Genomic DNA, 15,030 nt, shown 5'->3' on the forward strand with positions numbered 1-15,030 from the left:
ATCTCAGACCTGTATACTGTGTAAGACCCCCTAACTATCAGGATATAACTGGGATGAAAGAGAAGCAGCCCCCACCCACCATTCTTTATTTATTATTCATAGTTCATGAAATGTAGCCTCTAAGTGAATTAAAGTTGACTGCTAGCCATGCCCTACCCACACAGGCTGAGTTCTTTCTATGCTTCCGTTGCTTTCTATAAAGTTTGTCAATAATTAACCATTATGATATTATGGTTCCTTAAGGAACATATTTATCACTTTGTTTGTTCAGCGCTTCATCCCCATTATCCACTTATCAATCTTATGGAGTTTGAAGAGGATTGATTACAGGATCCCTATATATACCAAAGTCTGAATGTGCTCATCTCTTGATTCCCGAGTATTTGTAGATAAACTGAAGATATTCTCCTGCATACTTTAAACCATTTCAAGGTTATTTATAATACCTTGAACAAAGTCAGTAATTTATAGGTAGTAGTTACATTATTTATGGTATGATAGTAAGAATAAAAGTCTGTAAGAAAAAAAAAAACCTGTACATGTTCAGTTAAGATGCAATAAAGGTGTGCCCTATCTTTCATAGTTGAGTCCACAACTGAGGAACACATGGGGAAGTAAGCCTATCATTCCATTGATAAATATTTAATACATGATGAAGGAAAAGCTTTTGAAAAATTCTCTTTTTAATCTCCTTCATGACGTTTTGTTCTTGTTTTATAAAACCCTTTCTTTCTCCCTCTGAATGAGCTGTTTTCTCTTTCTTTTTCTCATCTATGTTTTTGTATTTGCCATAACATAAGATTTTTATTTTTCTATTTCAGAGACCACTTGAGCCTTGAGAACTTTAGCCATTTACTCATTAATTTGTATTTGCCATAGCATAAGATTTTTATTTTTCTATTTCAGAGACCACTTGAGCCTTGAGAACTTTAGCCATTTACTCATTAATGACTTCAGGAATATTTGTCTTCAGGAATAACTTAGTGCTTTCCTTAAAAGGGTTCACTAGTGTTTAGTTAGTCATTTTGTGTTCCTTGTCTGCAGGCTTTGAGAGAACCTTACGCAACATTGAGAGAGAAAGAAAAGAGGATCAAAGTCTGTGTGTACCTTTTCCAGTGTAAACTCTGGTATTTAATTATAGGGTAATTTTCAAATAGCTGGGAGTCATGATAAGCACTTTTCTAATATTAGTCATTTAATCTCAGCCAGAGTCTTTCAAGGCAGGTAGATTTATTATTTCTACTTTGCAGAAGAGTTTCATGAGGCTTGGAAAGACACACACACACACACACACACACACACACACACACAGAGAGAGAGAGAGAGAGAGAGAGAGAGAGAGAGAGAGAGAGAGAGAGAGAGAACCAGAACTTAACTTCTATCATATACTCATCTCCTCTCATCTCTTTTAACGTGAGTAAGCTTGAACGATACATATTGATTGGCTTAAGCAATAAGCCTTTTCTGAAGACTCTACTTCCCCAATTTTTCATCCAATTTTTTCAAATAAAGTGGGGACTGCAAAAGGTCTTACTTTCCTATGGCCATTCAGTAACTGGGGCCGCCTAGGATCTTATATTGTGTCTTCAATAAGCTGCCACTCATAAGAAAACTTTCCTCCAAATTTAGCAATAATACTTTTGTTTGTCTCAGGTACACAAAAGCATTTTATAAAGAGCAAGAAGACAACTTAGTGAGTGGCATAGATAAAATTGTGTTATGTGATTTCAGGAAGGACAGAGGTCTAAATTGGGCTCCACAGAAGCCTTGTGAAGAGAAGGGAAGACAAAGATTACTTCATCATGCTAATTCTTACAGAAGGGAAACCTATGAACTGAGCATAAGCCACACTCATCAGAAAAAGGCACAGCCAACTGTGACTTCAAAGGTAAATCATTCCATAGACATTCCAAAGATTTTGACCCCTGAAATAGATAATTTTGATCACTTGTTTCATTTTAATCTGTGGAAGTAAAAGTAACTGAATCCCATAGTGTTGTGGCTGGAAACATCAAGGTGTGTTTACACAATAACAGATTTGAGGGTGCCTGCAAAGGTCTGTGTTGACATATGTATTGCAGAGAGAGCTGCTAAATTGGTTGTGCTTTACCAAATAAAGATGCAATCCATGCTCATTGCCAACTTTAAATCTGGCTTTCTTCTTACAAAGAGTTGTGCGTGACTATTTGTGGATAACTTGGGAAGTTCTGGAAATTAATATACCAGAAGTAGAATATTGACTCCTTGGCTAGATGTTCAGCCTTGGACAAACTTACTTTGTTCACATATAAGTGGAAGGTGTGAGAAGTCCTATTTTGTAGGATTAAATGAAAATATTCATGTCAAGTGGATGAAGAGATCCCCTCCAGTGTCTGAGTATTATTTGGTAGTACTGAGTACAAGTTGTGACCCTGAGGTTTTACTGTCTAGAAAAATTGAAGGATCTGGGGCTCTGCCATGAGTCACATTTCATAATGATGAATATATTATTATAATCAATATAGAGTTATTCTTTATTAAATATTAACCTTGCAGTGGAGTAGAGTACAAAGAAAAAGTATTTTGGACCCAATTCATATGTCCCCATCATGTAATTTTGCTCTGCATCATCTAACTTAACGTATTCTTTTTGGGTAGCCATCATAATGGCCATCATAATAATTCTCACGTTTTTTCAAACCAGGTATCTATCCTTCCTGAGATGAGGTAAGGCCTTGGTTGAAGGGCACTTGTGATTATCAATAGAAGTTGCACAGCCTCTTCATAGCTCTCCATGCCAACTGACTTGGGGAGAGAGTGGAAAGTGGTTTCTTCTGAAAAACAAAGTTAACAACCTAAAGTCAAGCAAATCTTCAAGATAATAAAGCCAGAATATAATCTAAGAACTGTCTTCAGTGTTAGTAGCTTCCTTAGGATCTGTGTAATAACTGGTTATAGTGCCCTAAGGGCCAATATTTTCCATTAAGTGTCCTACCTAGCTTACTATGATATGAATTTACTGAGGGGCACAGTGGTGGTGGTAATTGAGTTTGGTGAGAAAGTCTGCATATCAATTCATTTGATGACTGTTAAGATTTAATAGGCATACCCCTTATAACCCATTGCCCTGTATAATCTGTTTTTCAGAATATTCAAAATATAGGATCATTATCCAAGGAGATATTTTGGTGTTTGTTATAGAGACAAAAGGAAATTGCCATCTTTTTCATTAAATGTGTTTAATGACACTAAATGACTGTGAAAGACAAAAGATTTATTCAGCAAATCTTTATCGCCAGTAAAGTGTTGTATTTAATAGGATGGGTTGTGGATCTTAGACAAGGTTCAAATTTTTGCTATTCTCCTGTTTAGTTGTGAGGTGGATTAAGTCCACAGTTTCTCTATCTGTAGTTTGTGGCTTACAACAAGTAGTACATAGATCATGTGGCCATGTTGAATATAGATGTCTGGCACATAGGTGTTAATATTAATATATTACCAATTGCCTACTGTATACCAGACTGTGTCTTATAGAAGGAGAATAGATCAATACACAAAACAGAAAAAGATTATAATCTCATAGGGCCTCAATGAGATTATAATCTCATCGCACACATTATGGTTTTGGGTTGTGATATGAATTCTGTGGTGGCTGTATGTATTTATGTGTCAGTAATATGATATATAATTTAAATTACACTCAACATTTTTCAATTTTATTCTTATTATAGACAGGATTTCACTATGTAGTCCAGGCTGGCCTGGAACTCACTATTCTCCTGCCTCAGCCTCCTGAGTATTGAGATTACAGATATGTAAGACTATGCCCATATACCTTGGGTATTTCTTTCTTATTTTAGTTTTTTATTTGTGCATGTATGAATCAACATGAGGAAGTCAGAAGACAACTTATGGGATTCAGCTCTTTTCTTCCATCTAACTCAGGTCATCAGGCTTGGTAGCAGAAGCCTTACCTGTTAAGCCATCTCACTGGCCATACCATCCATGTATTTTTCTTTTTCTTTTTTCTTTTTATTGAACTAGATTATATTCTCACATAATATGTTCTGATTATGGTTTCCCTTCCTTCTACTCCTCCCAGTTCCTTTGTACCTCACCTCCCATCTGGATCAACTCCCTGTCTGCCTCTCATTACAGAGAGAGAGAAAGAGAGAGAGACAGACAGAGAGAAAGAGAGAGAGAGAGAGAGAGAGAGAGAGAGAGAGAGAGAGAGATCCTAACCACTAGACAACCAGGGAACTGCCTCTCATTAGAAAAGAACAGGCTTCTAAGTGATAATAATGAGACATAAAAACTAAAACATAAGATAAAACCAAAACTATCACTTCAAAGTTGGAGAAGAGCCCAAGAGGTGGCATAAGAAAGAGACTCACTCATGCAAACACTCAGGAATCCTATAAAAACACTGACCTGGAAGCCATAACATATATACAAATGAATTGGTATAAGTCCATGTAGGCTCTGTGCATGCTGCTTGAGTCTCTGTGAGTGCATATGAACCTTGATCATGTTGATTTAGAGGGCCTTGTTTTCTTAGCATCATTCATCCCCTCTGACATACAATTTATGGCTGAGTGTTCCATGGTCTCTCACTCTTTGTGCAAAGTCTGGCTGTGGGTCTCTGTATTTGTTCCCATCTGCTGCAGAGAAGGAAGCTTCTCTGATGATGGCTGAACAAAGTACTGATCTATGACTATAGCAGAATATCTTTAGGAGTCATTTTATCATTTTATGATAACTGAAGCTTTTTATAAGCCAAGAAATTATTAAGTATATATTACTCCAAATCTTCCTTCAAATTGTAAAGAGATTCAATAATATGCTGAACAGAGGAGGTAAAATCTGAGACTATAATTGTTTCACTTTGAAGATCAAGTCCTTTAATTGCACTGTACGCCTCACAACCATTATGTGTGACAAAACAGAGATTATACCCACTGCCAGCTAGGGAATGCTTGGCTCAGATTAAATGTTTCACACCAATGTTGTGTAGCTTATTTTCTGAGAAAACATACTAGGTAGGAATCCAGATGTTTGGATTCTTATTTCACTTGCTTTTTGACTATGCAGTATTGAAAACATTCACAAGCACTTAAAGGATGGTTGGAAATATTGACTAAACCCTTAAATTGTTTAAACCTTACCCTTCATATTAGTCTATGACCCAAGTTATACACACTTTTAATAATCTGTATCACCTCTGTGTGTTGGTCAGTTCTTTTGGAAGCTAAATGTTGCTTCCCAAAGAAACCTGGATTCACAGAATAGCCAACAAAATTTCCTTAACTCTCAGGGCAATGGGATACAATACTCACACAAACCTCTAGATTCTAATGACTGTTTGGTTTTGTGGTTTTATGTAAGGAGATTTTCTTTCTGGGGCAATCTCAATCAAAGCAATAGAGTTCCAGAGCTTTTTCATATTTCAGAACTCTTACTTTCATCAGTTCACTAGCAAAAAGAAAAGGTACTTTTCTCTGTTGAGGTTTTTCTTTGGAATCCTGAAGCATTGACCTAAAATATTTAAATACTGTTTATAGTTAGCCCCTCACTAAGAGGTGCCTTTCAAATATTTATACAAAATATTTATTTTAAAATATGCAGAATAACTTCTGGAGTGTTGGAACATTGGAGATTCTATATAGAAGGCGGTATCAAATATCACCATGGTAAAGTTGACAAATTAGAACCATTGCGTCTACTAAAAAGATATTTTGAGTCCTTTGAGTGGTACCAGGACAATGTTGCACATTGTCTGTTTCAGATCTCAGAATACTACACTTCAAAGCATGGGCCCTTGTCTTATTGAGAATGCTGATTTGCAGAAGGTAGGAAAGTCTTAGCAGACAGCTCTCTTTGGCCTTCTTTCACCCATGTTTTCTCTCTTTCAGTTCTCTCTCAAGGAGACCATAGAAACTAGAAGTTCATTCCCCTAAAATGGATCACAAAAACTGAAATTCCTTTCCAAAATACAATCCATAAAAGCCATAAAGTTCATGTTCTGACTTTCTTTGCCTTTAAGTGTGATGCATGGTCATAAGAGAATGAAATGCACTCTCCCACCCTGCCTGAAAGTATAGCCTCATTCTTCAAAAGTCCTGTAATAGACTTAGCTGGGGAGAGCACGCTACACAGAATTTCCAGGAAGACTCTGAACAGTAGACACTTCAGAGTTCCTCTGTGTCATTACCATGAGGTCATGCTTCCATCATGCTTCCATCTCACACTTCTGCATGACTGCATATTCTTCATGGAATCCCAGCAATACTCCATGAGCTTTGGGTTTAGAGGTTGGAAGGATTCTGTATCAGGCATGGGTTTTTGTTGTTGTTTTCCTCAGTAATCTGTGCCAATCATGACCCTTGTTATACATGAGGAGGCGTTACTTTTCATCCTAAACATCAACAAATACATACTGTTCATATTTTAAAGGTAGGTTTCAGTGCAAAAGAGTTCTAGATAACCATTCAATAATAAAATAACTCCTTTAGGAAAAAGAAATGTTATAATCAAATTATAATCTCAAAAAGAAAATAAATGAATCAGACACCTTATAAAGTTGATGTGACACCCAATTAGTAATTAGTAATTAATTAGTAATTAACAGAAATGAATTAAAAATCTTCCTGTGAAGTCTGTGTACCAGTGTTTCTAATTATCTTCATGGATATCTAAAAATCACTCTGTCACCATTAAAAATTAGTGACTAGAACTAATTTCCCAAGAAATTAGTGTAGCCTTAGTATATTGTTTTGTAAGGATTGGTATGATAAAAGCAAGTCTCTTCCTAGATTCAGATAGTGTCTGTTTTATAGATGGAGGTAATGGGAACACATAATTTCCATATAGTAACAACAAAATTCACTCATTAGGTATCTTCAAGAAGATAATACCTTAAAAAGCAACAAAATTCATTCATTAAGTGTCATCGAGAAGTTAATGACTCAAAAAGTATTGAAAATAATTTGACTACTCAAAGAAATTAATGTAAATAGTATTCTTTTTAGTTTTAGACTTAGACATTTGAAACTGGATCTTTAATATAATGAACTTTTAGTCACATTCATTATAAGAAGCCCCAACTAATCATATATGTGCTTCCAAAATTGATTTTAATATTTAAATTTTTAAAATGGGGCTGGTGAGATGGCTTAGTAGGTAAGAGCACACGCTGCTCTTTCTGTGGAGTAAAGGTTGGATGTTCCAGTGGCTCGAAACCATATATAAATCCAGGACCAAGGAACCAGATGCCTTCTCATCTCTGCATGTCCCCATGCACAAGAGAGCATTCACTCACACAGACACAGATGGTCAGATCCCATATATGAGAGAATATATGTGATAATTTTCTTTCTAAGGTAATATAGTCAGTTAATATTACTGAAGTATGTTTTACATGCATGGATAAAAAGTCTTAAAAAGTCGTTATGTTATAAAATCATTCTATGGAAATGGTGATGCTTAATCTGATTGTTAGCTTGATTACATCTAGAATTAACAAAAACTCAAGCAGCTGGGCACACTTGTGAGGACTTTTTCTTGGTTGCATTATTGGAGGTGGGAGACCCATTCTGAGTCTGGGCTGTATCCTCTGGTATCAGCCATATCAAAGGATGCAGGACACTTTTGCTTTTGCCTTCTTGCCCTCACTCTTGCTGGCAATTTCATCTACCCTTCTGCTTAGGCATTCCTTCACTGGTATTAGAATTGACTTCTTTAGGACTCCAATATAGACTGAAGGCCAGCTGTGACATGTTCAGTGAGCAACTACCAGATTCTTGGCCTTTCTGTTAGGAGACAGCCATTGTTGGAACTAGCCAGACCATAGTCTGTAAGTTGTAAGCCACTCTAATAAATCCCTTCTTATTATACACATATTAATACTATCAGTTCTGTTTCTTTAGAGAATCCTGACTAATACACTGATAAAAAAGAATATAACCAATATTTGAAAAAGATGGAAAGAATGAGCCCCAGAGATAATAAAGTATACTTGAGATGTAAAAATTGGGTTCTGTATAATGGAGGAGGTAGAAAATATGTGGCAGGGAGGGACCCAGGTGAAAGGAAGTTGTACAATGAACATTGAGCATTTCTAACAACTTGGGAAGGAAATGCCTGAGAACTGCTAACAAATTTGCTGGGCAATTTAGACTTATATGTGATCCTTGGCTCTTTCTAAAGATAATTTATTTGGACAATAAATGATATATAAATAAACCTTATACCAAACAATGAAGAAACAGTGACAAAGCTTTTATTGTATTTAACTCCTATATGACCTTTCTTTGCTGTCCCTGCAGCAACAGTACCTGAAAGCAAAGGCAAGCTCTCACTTCCTCTTTATCAGAGTGAGACCTCTCTCCACTGAGAACGAGTGCTAGTCAAAATTCTGTGACCAACTTTTTAGCTTTGACATCATCAGTTAAGTCTTTCTTGCTATAAGAATTACAGTATTGAAGATATATGTAAAAGACAAAGAACAAAGTGTGGGAGGACGGAATGTTACCCACCATTTTGTGTAATAACTCAGGAAGAACTTCCATGTGGTTAAGGAAAATAGCACATCTTGTAGAATGAAAGACCCATAAAGTCTTGTGTTTGTATCTGCTTTCACTACTGCAGTATGCTCTGCTCTTGGAACAGTCTCTTGTACACTGTCAACAGCCAAGGAGTTTTGTTGAACACAAAACTGACAACTTACATTCAATAAATTTTTGCCCTTGTAAATGATTGTGCAACATTCCTTTCTGTAGATGATTGATTGTGCAACATTCCTTTTTGTAGTGTTGCCATTCTTGTGACCAGCCTATCTCTCATTCTGCTTTGTTGCTTTTTTGTGCTACTGACAATCATTTTTTCCCACTCCATTGCTTTCTACTCCAACAGCCCCTGAATATTGCTGAAGCTTTTGATGAGTTTGTGTCTTCTTTCATCTTGTCACAATGTTAATGAGCATTTTTCAGTGCCTATGCCTCTATTTGAAAAAAAAATCATTTGTGTACCAAAGAGAAAAATTTGATTGTTTAATTAGTGAGCTATCACTAAATATCAAAAACATCCTGACAGGGCATAGTTTATATGTTATGTTACTTCGTGGTGCTACTATCTAGCTGTGTAGTTTTCTAGTTTGTTCATGGAAAGGCAATAATTATATAATTGATCTCAGATTTATTCACAAACACAGCATACTCAGAGGGTAACACAAACATGCCAACACTTCTGCATGTATTCTGAAATACAATCCATGGATCAAGACTGGCTTTTGTTATGTCAACAAATACTGGTCCTATACTATTCTTTTCATTGTGTCCTTTCCGTTCCATTTTATTTTATTTCATTTCATTTAAAGTTGATAAATTGATTTATATGTCATGCATTTTTAAAATGGAATTTCAGTTTAGTCATTGTGGCCAGTCATGTGAGGAGTCAGGGAAGTAATGTCAAATGTTACATGGGCTGAAAACTTTTGTCTGTGGCTAGGTTTTTTAAATAAGGAAATTGTGGTGTGACAGACAATCCATATAGACTCTCGAGTACAGGCAAATTTCTCTTCCTCCATTTAGCCCTCCATCCCTGTGCTTTTCATAACCTTACCTCCACTGTAATGTTGCTGAGAGTCTTTGAGGGGAAGCCCTCTGAGACATTTTTTCTATTCTGACATAATCCATTTTTTTTTAATTTTTTTTTCAACTTTTCTTATTTGAATTAGAAACAGGATTTTTTTATATGACAGTCCCATTTCCCTTCTCCCACCCGTCCTCCCCTACCCGACCCCGAACTAAAACCTTATCTGTCTCATATCTTTTCTGCTCCCCCTGGATGGTGAGGCCTTCCATAGGGTGTCATCAGAGTCTTTCGTTTCCTTTGGGGTAGGGCCTAGGCCCACCCCCATGTGTCTTGGCTCAGGGAGTATTCCTCTATATGGAATGGGCTCCCAAAGTCCACACCTATGCTAGGTATAAATACTGGGCTTCTATAGGAGGTCCCATAGATTTCTGAGGTTTCCTGAGATCTGGATCAGTTCCATGCTGGTATTCCAGCTATCAGACTGGGGAGCAAGAGTTCCTGGATGTTCAGGTCAGCTGTTTCTGTGTGTTTCACCAGAGTGGTCTGGACCTCTGTGCTCTTCACTGGATTGTCCTTCTCTGCATCTGGGTTCCAGTTCAGATTGGTGATTAGCTATGGGTGTCTGCTTCTACTTCCACCAGCTGCTGGATGAGGGTATATAAGTCAGTCATCAATCTCATAATCAGGGAAGGGCATTTAAGGTAGCCTCTCCTCCGTTGCTGAGATAGTTAGCTGGTGTCATCTTTGTAGATCTCCAGGCATTTCCCTAGTGCCTGATTTCTCTGTAAACCAAAAATGTCTCCCTCTATTATGATATCTCCATTCTTGTTATCGTGTAGTCTTCTCCTGACTCATATTTTCTGCTCCCTCATGTCCTCAGCATCCCTCTTCCTCTCCCCTTCTCATTCTCCTAGCTCCCTCCCCCCTTTTCCCCATGCTCCTAATTTGCTCAGCAGATCTTGAACCTCTCCCCTTCTCCAGGGGACCATGTATGTCTCTCTTAGGGACCTCCATGTATATTAGCTTCTTTGGCAGTGTGGATTGTAGCCTGGTAATCCTTACTCTATGTCTAAAATCCGCATATGAGTGAGTAATACTATGTTTGTCTTTTTGCGGTTGGGTTACCTCGCTCAGAATGATTTCTTCTAGATCCATCAATTTTCCTGCAAATTTCAAGATTCCAATTTTTTTTCCGCTGAGTAGTTCTCCATTGTGTAAATGTACCACATATTCTCTATCCATTTTTGGTTGAGGGGCATCTAGGCTGCTTCCAGTTTCTGGCTATTACAAATAGTGCTGCTATGAACATCTTTGAACATATGTCCTTGTATGAATGTGCTTCTTTTGGGTATATGCCTAAGAGTGGAATTGCTGGATCTTGTGGTAAACTGATTCCCATTTTTTTGAGAAGTCGCCATACTGATTTCCAAAGTGGCTGTACAAGTTGGCACTCCCACCAGCAGTGGAGAAGTGTTCCCCTTTCTCCACATCCTCTCCAACATGTACTGCCATTGATGTTTTTGATTTTGGCCATTCTGACAGGAGTAAGATGGTATCTCAGAGTTGTTTTGATTTGCATTTCCCTGATGGCTAAGGATTCGGGGACAAGACAAGGCTGTCCACTCTCTCCATACCTCTTCAATCTTGTCCTTGAAGTTCTAGCTAGAGCAATAAGACAACAAAAGGAGATCAAGGGATACAAATCGGAAAGGAAGAAGTCAAACTCTTACTATTTGCGGACGATATGATAGTCTACATTAGTGAACTGAAAAACTTCTACCAGGGAACTCCTACAGCTGATAAACACCTTCAGCAAAGTGGCAGGATACAAGATTAACTCAAAAAAATCTGTAGCCCTACTATACACCAATGACACATTGGTGGAGAAAGAAATCAGAGAAACATCACCCTTTACAATTGCCACAAACAACATAAAATACCTTGGGGTAACACTAAGCAAAAGTGAAAGACCTGTACCATAAGAATTTTGAGTCTCTAAAGAAAGAAATTAAAGAAGATACCAGAAAATGGAAAGATCTCCCATGCTCTTGGATAGGTAGAATCAATATAGTAAAAATGGCAATCTTGCCAAAAGCAATCTACAGATTCAATGCAATCCCCATCAAAATCCCAACACAATTCTTCACAGACCTTGAAAGAACAATTCTCAACTTTATATGGAGAAACAAAAGACCCAGGATAGCCAAAACATCCCTATACAATAAAGGAACTTCTGGAGGCATCACCATCCCTGACTTCAAGCTCTATTACAGAGCTATAGTCCTGAAAACAGCTTGGTTTTGGCACAAAAGTAGACTGGTAGACCAATGGAATAGAATTGAAAATCCTGATATTACCCCACACAACTATGAACACCTGATTTTTGACAAACAATCCAAATTTATATGATGGAACAAAGAGAACATCTTCAACAAATGGTGCTGGCATAACTGGTTGCAGACTTGTAGAAGACTGCAGTTAGACCCAAGCCTATCGCCTTGCACAAAACTTAAGTCAAAATGGATCAAAAATCTCAACATAAATCCAGCTACACTGAACCTATTAGAAGACAAAGTGGGAAATACCCTTGAATTAATCGGTACAGGAGACCGCTTCCTGAACATTACACCAGTAGCACAGACACTGAGGTCAACAATTAATAAATGGGACCTCCTGAAACCGAGAAGCTTCTGTAAGGCAAAGGAGACAGTCAGCAAGACAAAACGGCAGCCCACAGACTGGGAAAAGATATTTACCAACCCCACATCTGACAGAGGGCTGATCTCCAAAATATACAAAGAACTTAAGAAGCTAGTCTCCAAAACACCAAACAACCCAATTAAAAAGTGGGGTACAGAACTAAATAGACAATTCTCAATAGAGGAATCTAAAATGGCTGAAAGACACATAAGAAAGTGTTTAACATAATCTATTTTTAAAAACTACTTTGATTATTCTTTTTTAGATAAAATCTTTGTATTTAAATTAGAAACAAGCTTCTTTCCATGCCATTATTCTTGATAGGAAATAACTTTGGGTCTGAATCACAAGTCTGTCATACTACGATAATGGGTGATTGTTCAAAGGCAGGTGATAATTTAGACACCCAAAGCCTCTTCTCCTAACATTGTTTCCATGTAAAAATAATCAAAATATTTTCTGTCAGCTCAAGTGGGAAGCCTGTGCAAACCCATCCCCAACCCAAGAATGCTATATGGATAATTTCCCAATTCTAATATACATAATCTAGTGTGACAACTGGAATAATGCCCCTCCTCATCCCAAAGAAGTACTGTTCCTAATTCTTGGCATGTACAAATATGTCCCTGACATTGGAAAAGAGACTTTGTGGGTGTGGCTAAGAGTCTGTGCTTTGAAATGGGGATAGTAGGATTAGTCAGATTGAATGTAATTATAGATAATTAGAAGCCAGGCAGCTTTTCCTCTATGGTCACAGAGATTTCATGACAGAAGACAATCAGAGATTTTATAAAAGACTTCCATCTTCTTTTTCTGGATTTGAAGACAACATAAGGCATGTGAGTTAAGAAATGTGAATATATATGATTGATCTTTACAAGACAGAAAGGAGAAAAGGAACCTCCCTTTCAATATCCATAAATGAATATCATCCTGCAAACACTTTGGCTGTGACTCAGAGACTTGTAGTATTTTCTTGAATTCCATAAATGCAAGAAATTTTAAAATCACATTTAGTGTGGTGGGAAACATATGCATGTGGAGTCAAAAGACAACTTGCAAGATGTGTTTCTTTTTTAAAATTTTAGTCCTATTGATTGAACTCAGGTCCTCTGGCTTGGTGACAGTTGACTTTACCTTTTGAGCCATCTCACTTGCCAAGAAGTTAAAAATGTTTAGTTTAAGCCATTAATTTTGTAGCAATTTTATAATGTAATGATTGAAAAGGAATAGGCTATGGATGAGTGTGTTAGCACTAGGAGAAGGTACCTTGGTAGATTAAGCATTTTGGATGGGACTTTTCCTTATAGAGTGTTGGATGGGTATTTATGGCACCCATTGTCTTCTCATCCACACAGCTCTGAGATTTTGACTTGGTAGATATGCTTAGATGTGTATCTGTAGAGTTCTACCTCATGGCCTTGAATGATATTGTAGAGTTCATTGTGGCATAATACTAGTTAGGGACATGCAACATAAGAGATAGCATTCTCAGGGTATGTCAACTTCCTTCTTTAAAAAATGTTTTGTGTCTTCTTGTGACAGATTTAAAAATCTGTAAGAAATAGATATATTTCTTTCCATTACTCTGACAAATATCTGAGGTAGTCATCTTACAAAGACAAAAGGCTTCTGGTTATTCATAGCTTGGTAGGTTTTAGTCCATGATAAGTTTTCCCTGCTACTTTTGTATCTATAGAGGGGCAGCATATCATGACAGGGTACCCAGTGTAGCATAATGCTCACCTTGTGAACCAGAAATGAAAAAGAAGTGTTTCCTTCAAGGGAATATTTCAATTATCTTATAACCTCCCACTAGACTCTACCTCTTAAAGATTCTAACTTGTTCCAATGTCACCACACTGGAAAATGAGCCACTGAGAAACAGTTACACTCCAAACAATTGCATACAGTACCTAAACTATATAGGCACATAAATTAGTGCTTTCTGAACCCCCCCCCAATCTTCCAGGTTGTAAATTTTATAAAATGCAATTCTAAGATGGCATTCTTTTTTCACAAAACCTACCATCGACATACCAGAGATTAAAATTTCCTCCCCAAATAGTTGGTGTACTTGATATGTTGTGTATACACACACACACAATTTGTTAATGGAATGTACAAATTTGTTTCTTCTTAGAGCTGATTGACAAAAACACGCTTTGGAAATCCTATGAAAATCATAAACTCCAAGTTGATGTAAAAACGTGGGAAGGACTTTCTCCAATGGTGATGTTTGTCTTAGAGTGGAAATTCTATTAATAAAATAAAGAAGAATCAATACACAAATTTTACATCTAAAATAGGAGACAAGCAATCCATTGGTCTTATTTTGAAAACTGTACAGAGCACCTTTTGCTGGAGATTAGCAGCCAAAGGGCAGCCTAGATATATCCTGTGGTGCTGTCAAGAGTTGACACTGTTCCTTGAAGATAATCCTGGAAGCAAATGAAAGGCATCAGTGATGACTTCTAATCTGCTACTTGCTGGGGGTCAGTTTATGGATGATTCATCTAATGATTGAACCCAGGCCCAGGAATATGTAATGAAGAAAAATATGAAATTGTGAGAACTTGGCTCACTTTCTTATTCTAGGAAAATAAGACCAATTAGATCTAAATTAATTCTAATCTTAACATTTCATGATAATTGAGCTATTCCCTACAATTAACTAGTAGCTGACCCTATTAGAAACTGTTTGTGGAAATTTAAAGTATGATTATGTGTACTATCATGTGATGACTGAGTCCATCTACA

The sequence above is a fragment of the Cricetulus griseus genome, chromosome 5 (assembly GCF_003668045.3).
Source record: "Cricetulus griseus strain 17A/GY chromosome 5, alternate assembly CriGri-PICRH-1.0, whole genome shotgun sequence".
NCBI lineage: Eukaryota > Metazoa > Chordata > Mammalia > Rodentia > Cricetidae > Cricetulus > Cricetulus griseus.